This window comes from Ischnura elegans, chromosome 12 (assembly GCF_921293095.1).
Source record: "Ischnura elegans chromosome 12, ioIscEleg1.1, whole genome shotgun sequence".
In the NCBI taxonomy this organism is placed as follows: Eukaryota; Metazoa; Arthropoda; class Insecta; order Odonata; family Coenagrionidae; genus Ischnura; species Ischnura elegans.
In genome coordinates, this window is record NC_060257.1 from 90,150,641 (window position 1) to 90,161,236 (window position 10,596).

The window sequence follows — 10,596 nt, forward strand, 5'->3', positions numbered from 1 at the left end:
ATTTTCCGTGAAGCAGGTTGCTTTCTCGCACAGCTAGCGACGTTTTCATGTGATCCACAGCTCATTGGAAAGCAGATGAGATCGTAAAACACTATGTAGTGCACCTCGCACAGCAAGCTTTACCAGGTGCGGAATAGCCATCAAATTTTGGGGGGGGGTTCATTACCGGAGAGTATAGAATACCCCCGAAAAAGAGAATTCTCCCCTGAAAAGTTTTTTGAAATACCCTTTTTTTAACGCATTTTGGAGCCTAGATATTCATTTTTATTCTCAGCGACAGATGAAGTCTAAAATTAAAAAAAATTAAGAAGTTAAACAATGAATAAGAAAATTATCCGAATAGAAGTTTAAATAAACGATAAAATATTAACATTTCATAGAACAGAAAATTTTAAAATAATTCATTAGAGAAGTCTTCCAGTGATGATAAAAACATACGTATAAGTTCAAAACTAACAGATAAGCTTGGGGCTAGCTAAGTAGGTTTTTCTCGTGAGTAGTGAGGTCACCTTTTTCCCCTAAGGAGTTTCAAACTTTTTAAGGGGTTCCATTACTAATTTCCAGAATGGAGTTACTTTGTGGTATACTTCCTGAGTCAGATGAAAGTATTTTTACAGTATTTGTAGCACAGCCCCATGTCTTTATGTGACAGCACTAGTCAGTGGAACTTGTTTAGATGTGATCTCTGTGCATACTTTTGTAGGCTTTTCCTCCTACATTTCTTCGTTATGAGGGAAATAGCAGCCTATTGGAGGATTTCACGGTTCTTGTAACAACGTCGCCTTCGTATGGTCATTCATATTCTGAACCTCGACATAATAGCCAGTGTCACTGGAGAGCTCACACTGAAGTTCTGGACGATCTATTTTAAGTTTATGTTTTACTTGCAATAGAGGATTAATTACTGGTAGAAGACACTGAGGGTTCCGATATAATATCTTCTTTCAGCTGCAATGGCGACGAAGCATTCCCGCTGTCACATCTTCCGTTTGAGCTTTCCAAATAATTTCCTGAGTACTGGGTACCTTTTATTTTCGGAAGAATGAATACCATTTTTTTCAACCTGGAATGGTGTGATTCTTGTACAGAGATGTCATCTTTGGAGACCTGGCGGCTTGAACTCGAGCTGGAAGCGCATATCGATGCAAAAAATACCAAAACTGGCTTCAATTGAGTTAAGCAGGAAGTTTGTTGATGCAAAGGGTGTATATGATCTGATGGCCTCAACCTGATGCGATAGGCCAGGAGAGATGAGGATTTCCACTTGAGAGCTGTGTCTATGGGAAGACACGCGGTGATTCCTAAGAAAAAGAAATTCCTGGGGTGGTTGAGCAGTTTGAGCGTGGGCGGGAGGAGGCAGCCTATCTGATGGGAGAGCAATTGCTCATTGATAACTCATGCAGTATTAACAACTCATGGATTGGTCGTATACAACCAAGAATAACAGATATTAGGAGAAAAGGGTTTGTGATTTTCCTGTGTCTGAGTAGAATATCCACAATTGATATAAAATTTTTTTAAATAGCATAAATATCTTCAGTGGAAAGGAGCTCATCGGCAAAGGCGATCCCAAAATCGCTGAAGAAAGTAATTTCACTTGTTTTCTTCACAATCAAGATAATCTGCGAATGTTACAAGCAAGATTTTGGCCTTCTTAGAGGCATCAGAATCCAAATCCTGGAATCAGGGTTCCTTAAAAGGTAAATGACAACTGAAGGACATCAGGATAGTCGGGCAATCTTAAGTCCATAAGAACTAGGAAGGTGTCCAGTAAAGGAATATGCTGATTATTACTGCCCCCCTGAAATACTCCACAGGGCTTGAGGCACGAGAAATTATAACAACCTGTAAGTATAATTATATATCTGTACATTATAGCACCCTGTAAGTATAATTGGCGGCGGGGGACCGCTGTCACCAGTTCAAGTTCTCCCTAAACAGTGGAATGGAAAAAGTTGTCGAGAAAAAATGTACGAACCTGTTGCTCCAGATGAACACCACCATTCATGTCCATTCCTTTAATCCCTGATCTCGCTGTAAGATGTAAATACCACAAATATTTCGAATGCCGCGTTAACGAAAGCCAAGTATAGAGAAAGCTCATAGCAGCGAGAGTTATCAATGCAAGCACGGGAAAAAGAGAGTAATAGTTAACTGAAGCTTCTTGTTGGACTCCGGTAAAAACCTAAAAACACATTGTAGTATCGTCACGCATTTTCTAAATACAGAAGTACCTGAATTGAGTTTTTACGTATCCTTTGAGATTATTCGGGACCAATGATCAGTAAAAATGCAACGAATCACCAAAATCAGCATATAATATTTAATTCTTATTAAGCGAATGACTGGAATATCAAGAGCATTCCAAGAATATGAGACACTGGTGAGACGAATCCGCGAAGACCATCTGTAAAGAGTGGAGAAATATTCTGTCACAAAATTTTAACCCTTGACAGCTGACGCCAGAGGGAAACAAAATTATATCATGACTTTTGGGTCAAAAACGCTCCAATAGTTAAATTAGAGAAACTTTGATCCAAGCGGTCCGATTGGCCGCGAGTTTGCCCTGTTGCCAGATGCCTCGAAAACGACGCGATCTCCGGCAGGGAAAGCATTCGAGAGCATGAGTTGCCCGGAGCATCCGGCAACAATGGCAAACTCGCGGCAAATCGGAGCGCTTGGCTAAAAAATTCTGTAGTTTAGAAACGGTGCGTTTTCCACCTACACATCATCAGCAATTTTAGTTTACTGGCAACGGCTATCCAAGGTTAAAATTTCGCGACATAATTTATCTTCACCCTCTATAATACCCTGCAAGCCGCAAGGGTATGTCGCAGGGGTTTTCTGGGCATCACCCATGTTGAAGAGCTAAAGATGTATATATATTGTGATGACTCGAGCAGGGGATAAAAAAAAAAAGAAATAAAATAAAATAAAAGAATATGTTCTGTAGCAATATTTGATTCATTCATCATTGTATTAAAAAATTTAGTGTATGTTGTTCGCTTAGTTCAAATAGTGGCCACTACGTCGGCTCTGCCAGTGCCGAGTGCAGACGACGTCAAGTGGTTGGGATTATGGGTAGGTGACGACGGATATATAGGGAAACGTCCCCAGGTGACGAGAGAGAGAAAAAGTGAGACAGTGAGTTGCGAATGAGCAATGCAGGGTGATTCATGCCCAGTTGGTCGCGGACGCAGAGGAGAGAACACCTACAATAGGAAGGAAAGTGGGAAAGGGCCATTTTGGCAGTGGATGACGTCGACGCCGGTTTGAGCGGAAGAAAAGAGGACTTGCCACGAATGAACAAACGCAAGTAGATGTTTGTTCTTGCAGAGTTCCTCTACAAGTTATCCTCACCGGAAAAACGGAAGCGTAAGCACACCACGCCCCAGTCCTTTTTTTTCCCAAAGTGAAACTTTCCAATCCTACATGAAAGTGTTCCCCAAGTGCGCGATAAATGCTCTCATATTTTCTTCGTGTTATGAAGAAGAACTCATTTGCAATAATCTCTCACTGTCATTCAAGATTCAATTAGTTTTAATTTTCAAGTACTGTTCGTTGAAGAAAAGTAGTATCATTCTCATCAGGGTATTTTTTGTGTGTTTTTGGAAAGTAAAAATCTATTGTTTCATTGTAATCATTATCATCAGGGTATTTTTTGTGTGTTTTTTTTGGAAGGTGAAAATATATGTGTAATATGTTAAAGAATGATTTCTCTGGCGTGATCATTCCTTTGCTCGATCTCCTTCCTACCCTATATGTGATGTCGTGTTCCGTCACAATATGTATTCAGTTGTGTAACCTAATGTGGGTGTACCTGGTTCTTTAGTGGAGTTCCGACTTTATTACACTCACTCAATGGTTCGAGAAAGAACGAGTTCTTGAAATTATCTGTTCGGCAACAGATCTCACGTATTTTACCCCATACACCGAACCTAAAAATGTATTCTGGCGTCAAAATAATGCTCTCTGTGTTGCCATGAAACGCATCTGTCCCGATTACGTCAACGTAATTGCAGCTTCCGACGCTCTAGAGTTTTACTGTCAAACTGCTCCAAAGACTTCGAAATACTCCGCAGTCGTTCGGAGCATTCTTGAACTAAGCGTGCAGATATATTTAGTATTATATTAATGTCATTGATAAAATCATTCTGTACAAAGTCCCAAATTACTGCGGCGTATTCGAGGTTTGGCTTAAACAGAGCGAAGTCACACTTTTTAAATATTTCATTCGAGGACCTTCCTATTATACGCTTGATAAATTTTAGTATTTTCGATGATTTACTGCACAAGTTTTGTATATACTTTCTCCAGGATAAATCTGACGTTAATGCGAGTCCGAGCTATTTGAATTCTTCTAACAAATCTATACATTTACATCGCCTACAGTGTAGAACTTTCGCAGGTGTGATGGTTATCAGAAGAAGTAGTCCCTTTTTGCAAATATTCTGTGATTTAACTCTTGCCTCCACTCTTGGCGCCATGGATAGACGTAAGTATAAGGAAGAGCACAAACAACTTGAAAGGTGCGCTCTGCACGTCCGCTCCACATCGGTGGAGGCGTTGATAGAAGATAATGCTGAGACAGAGAAGGAGTGCACTGCCTCAACCCCCACTCATCAACGAGACTCAAAAAACCCTTATTGACGACTGCTAACCACTACGGACCGATGGAGTCGTCAGTCAGCAATACTGACTCACGATTGTGGAAGCCCGTAGCCAGTAGCAGCAGGAAGCACAGCCTACACCACTCCTCCTTCTACAAATTCAAGTCATTATTAGAGGGACCCAATTTACGCGAATAACAATAATAAGAACAGTTAACTTTCAGAGTATTTGTGCCCATAATTTTGATAAATTGTACAAAGGTTACCCACAGAATATCCATAACATTTCTATACTGTCTATATGTGCCAATCATGTAAGCACTATTGACCGTGTAAGTGATGAGGAAGTGCCAAGAAGAGTGGGAGGAAAGAGAAGCCTCCTAAAAGCCTTATGTACGAGGGTGGTTTGAAAATTTCTCGGAATGAAATAGAAAAAATGTTCTTACATCACTGAATCTTGTTTTATTTTTCAATATAGTCTCCTTGTAGATTACTACACTTGGTCCAACGATATTCTAGTGCCTTGATCCTATCTAGAAAATGAGATTTCTCCAGGCCTGCAAAATAATTGTCAACTCCGGCTATCAGTTCTCCATTTGAAGTAAATCATTGTCCCCACCGGGTCCACCATCAAAAAATTTCATTTTTGGGAAGAGACGGAAGTCTGACGTAGGCACATCAGGCGAATAAAGCGGAAGTGGCAACAATTAATACCATAGTTCGTGTTATTTTGCCATGGCAATAGCACATGTATGCAGGCGCGCATTGCATTGATGAAAGATGACTTTCTTCCTTGTTAAAGCTGGCCTTTTTTCGCGTATATTTTGCTGCAATTAATCCAAGAGGTTAGCATAGTATCCTCTAGTAATTGTTTGCCTAGTGGGGAGACAATCTATAAAAATAATCCCCTTCACATCCCAGAAAAATGATGACATGACCTTTCCAGTCGAAAGAATTATCTTATATTCTTTCGTGGTGGAAAATCGTCATGCTTCCACAGCTTTGGCTGTTGTTTTGTCTCTGGGGAATAGTAATGGACCCAAGTTTCATCTTTGGTCACAAACTGGTACAAAAAAACTAGTTTGTTTTCCCTAAAACGGGTCAAACATTGTTTCGATATGACCATTCTCATGCGTTTTTGATCCAGCGTCAAAAGTCGCGGCACTCATCTTGCAGGTAATTTTTTCATCTCTAATTTTTCAGTTAAAATATAAAATACCCTTTTATATGACATCTAGCAAGCTAGAGCAATTTCACCCACTTTCAATCGGTGATCCTCCATTACCATTTTGTGCACTTTTGTAATGAATTCTGGAGTAGTGACACTTCTTGGCCGACATTTGCGCGGACCATGATCTAAGCTCCCCCGACCAAATTTAAATTCTTTTGTCCTCTTGGCAACAGTTGACTATGAAGGAGCAGAGTCCCCTAGTGTACTCTGGAAACCGGCATGAATGCCCTTTGCTTTCATACCTATTTTTACGAAGTACTTAGTCACTGCACGAATCTCGATTTTTTTCTATCTTCGCAAATCACTATGCGGGGACAACAACAAAGCCACGTCACCGCCACAGTTCTTTTCCACGAGCATTGACGTGGCATGTATTAACAGCGAACAGTCCTATGAATATCACGTGAAAAGTTCGTTGCACTAGCGCTGACAACTCGTGGTGATTCCGAGAACTTTTCAAACCACCCTCGTAGAAGACAACTTACTAGTTGGCCACATTTTGAGGCACGACGGCCTGATGAAGACAATCGTAGGGACAAACAAGTGGAAGGGAATAAGGGCAAGGAACGGCCCAAAATGAGCTACATAGGATAGGTTATAAAGGATGTAAGAGAGAAGAAATACGTAGCCATGAAAAGGCTAGCGGATAGGAGAGAGGAATGGAGAGCTGCGTCAAACCAATCTTAGGATTGCTGACAAATGATGATGCAAGTACAAACCGTTTAACTGGACTTACGGATGGACAAAATTCGCTCAAACCTATCGGTCGCGCGAATAAAAGTTAGTGTAGAAATTTATAAATTGTTTTTGTGATGATGGAAGGATATATCCTTTATTTATCGACTAAAAATAATGCAGTGAGAATTTTTTGAGGACGAGGATACGGTATGGAATAGAAGAACTCATGTTTTGCATGTTCAATCTGTTTGGTCTTCTTATTAAGGTTTTCACGAGATGTCTCCTCTCTATTACTCTTCTTAAGACTCCTCATTAAGAAATCGGTCGACCCAATTGATCTTCATCATTCTTCTGTAGCACCTCATTTCGAAGGCCTCTGCCCTTTCTTTCTCCGCGGCTGCCATTGTCCAAGCCTCACTTCCACATAGGAGCATACCACAGATGCAAGTTCTGACGAATTGTTTCCTTAATTTTATGTTTATATTTCCCGCTGTAAGTAGCTATCCCTTTTGGTGGAATTCTTTCTTTGCCTGCGTTATTCTGCTGATAATTTATTTTTTGCTTCACCCATCACTTGTCATCCTGCTTCCCGAATGATAGAATCATCCACCACCTCCAGTTATTGTTTCCCTATGTTGATGTTATTCTTGATTTCTTCTCCTCCGCCGCATACTAAATCTTAGTTTCTTATTGCTTATTTTTCATCTTCCCTACACAATATCCAACTCTTACTTACCATAATCTTCTTCAAATATATCTGCACCTATGCTATGACAGCAATGTCATCGCAAAATCGTAGCATACAAATTTTATCTCCACAGATATTATCAACCCAGGCATCTTCATCGATTGCCATAATTTCTTTCTCGTTGTAAACGGGTGCCTATGTGTGTAATATTTATGAACCTGCCGCGTGAACGGCGGTGAAATATACAAGAATTGCCATGAGAAAAAATTCCCCTGGACCGGGAATCGAACCACGGACCTTTGGCTTTCCGGGCCACTGCGCAGACCACTACGCTATCCAGGTTCTTTAATTCTCATGGCAATTATACCGAGGCTCATGGTACTAGGTGTGGCAAAACCTCGAAAGATGCGTTCATTAACAATACAAGAACTCAAATGCATAAAGAAAGCATTGCTGATCACTCCATGCAAATGTAAAAGATCAATCTTTGCTGCTTCATCTTTCCAGCTCAGGTTGAGGAGCCAAAGGCTTCATTGCCTCGGGATGGGAAGACCGTAAAAACATCGAGAAATTTCCTTCCTTCTGAACTTTTGACCGCCATAGTGCGGAAACGCCAACTCTTCGAACCTGTCTCCACCTAAAATTGTCTCACTACATACATACATACATACAAGTATATATATTAATACATACTGCACGATGGAGAGAGAGAGAGAGGGAGAGAGAGAGGATCAATATTGCGGCTGGGGTGTCATGCGCGGTGGAGAGGGGTGGGGATGTGGAGGGGGGTGACCACCCCTCCCTCCCCTCCCTTAGCTACGGGTGGGAGTCTGGCCACAAATTCCGCTCACTCGGCAACGATGCCGATATTTCCCTACATTGTCCGATCATAAACAGGATTTCATTTACACGCATTACTTCACACATTCTCAGGTCAATTAAGGATGAAGGCGCACGGAGAATAATATATTAATGAACGCTGATTGTATACATCATACGTGCAAACATGCATTTCGCTGTTTCTTCAGCCTAGGTTCCATATCCAAAAAAACATTTTATGTCAAGAAAACTATCGATGTTCATGTAAATATTCCAAGACAGGCTCAGTGAAAATTGATTGAGCTTTACTCCCAGGAGATTCCTGCAATAGTCAGTCGAAATACCAGCAAATATCATTTCTCTTACACTTGGGTTCCAGCCTTAACTCAACTTTTATTGCCATTTTAACCTCGGCTCACCTTGGGCAGAAAAATTTAAATTATATCCACACAAAACATATCAATCTACGATAATGGATTCTTAATTATGAATTCATTCAGGCAAGAAAACCTCACACCTGAAGTGTAAATATGAAATGCTTACGGCGGAAAGCTACAAAGTTGTTATATTAGCGTTAAAATGAGTTTCTTACGTAATTTTTTAGACACGAAGACAGATTGAAGGTCCCAAATACAAAAATTATTGTAAGTATTAATATTATTTTACCGATTAAGGTAGGTTTCGATGGAGTACTTAAGAAGCATTCTGGAAATCTCTCCTTACTTCAAGCACTTCCCTCTTCAATTCACAGTAGGGCCTACTCCCTTTCTAAAAGTCCAATTCCCTTCCTTCCTCTCCCTCGTTTACCCAACATTATTCCCTAATCTAACACTGTTTTCAGCATCCCCTCCCCGTTGAATACTCACCCCATCTATACCTTCTGTCTCCTCTGTATATCATATAAAAGCTGCCTCTCCTCACCCACCATGTCAAGCACTTCTTCCTCCTCCTCTCCGTCCACTTCACCTTCTCCATTCTTCACCACACCCACATCTCGAATGCCACCAGTCTTCTCTCGTCCTCCTTCCTAAGTGTCCACTTCTCCGCACCGTTAAGCGCTACACTCCAGATCAGAATTTTCACTAACCTTTTTTTTTTAACTCTTCCATATCCTATCATAAGCTCCTTCCAATTCATGAACGCCTCTTTTGCAAGAGCAATTCTCTTCCTGATGTCCTTACTACTTTGGCTGAGTGAGTTAAAGGAGATCTGTTCATGAAATACGATTTGCATCTCAGATAATCATAATCGGGGGATATCATTAAGCAATATTCTTGTAAAGTAAAACTTTTATCTGCCATCATAAGAGTTGGGAAAATTGACAAAAAATATTAACTGATTAAAGTTACAGTTAATCGTCGTAAAAGGTTAACAGTTAATTTTGAAGTTATTATCCTGAAAATGTAACTGATTGAAACGAAAGTAAAATTGTTTACTCTTCCCTTATCTCATATTTCTCACTGCCTGGTCATAATACGTAGGTACAAGACACAATTTTTCACGTTTCTTCGTCTGGGAGAGCATTCCGAATTTTTTTTTTTTACGGTCAGTTCATTCAAGCCCGCCGTCAATACTGTACATATTGCGTTAAAAAAAGTACATGCAAGACATAAAAAAACTCGTAAAAATTTGAAATTTTCTATCTTTTGGCAAACTTTTAGGCAATATGCGCGGCTGAAAAATATTAACTAATCTAAACAACATTTAAATACATGTTTTTCAGGCTCCATCTGATGACGTTACAAAGAGCATCAGCTACCCTTCTTGGACGTCATGGTGAAGAGAAGAGGGAATGGAAGGCTTGGACACAGTGTATACAGAAAGCCTACACACACCGACCGCTATCTAAATGCCGCATCACATCACCATCCCAGCCAGAAGAGCTCACTAGTGGCTACTCTTGTTAACCGAGCATATAAAATTTGCGACTCGGACTCAATTGCCAGCGAGAAGAAGCACCTGACATCAGCCTTACTAAGAAATGGATACAGCGCCAACATGGTCCTGAAAAGGGCCGAGAAGGAAGAAAACAGAGGACAAGTGCCCGCGACGCCTGACCCGGAAGATGCCACCAGGCCGGATCCGAAGGCTTATGTCACCATCCCCTTCATCGCACGGACGTCTGAGAAAATCGCGAGAGTATTGAGGAAGCATGATGTAGTGACCAGGTTCAACTGCGTCACTAAGATAGCTGACATCCTACCCGGGCCCAAGGACAGAATTTCACCACTACTCTCCGAAGGCGTGTACCAAGTGCCATGCTCTTGCGGTAAATGGTACATTGGTGAAACATGCAGAGCGCTGAACACCCGCATGAGCGAACACCGAAGAGCGACCAGAAACAAACAGTTCAAAGCCTCTGCCATCGCGGAGCACGCCTGGAGTGAATCCGGACATTCAATTTTATTTGACGACGCCAAAATAATTGCGAGAGAAGACAAGTACTTCCCGAGAATAATAAGAGAGGCCATTGAGATAGTCAAAAGACCAGCGAACTTTAACAGGGAGGATGGCTATCCTTTGCACAGCGCGTGGAAAAGGTATATTCGACGCAAATACGAGGACGTTCC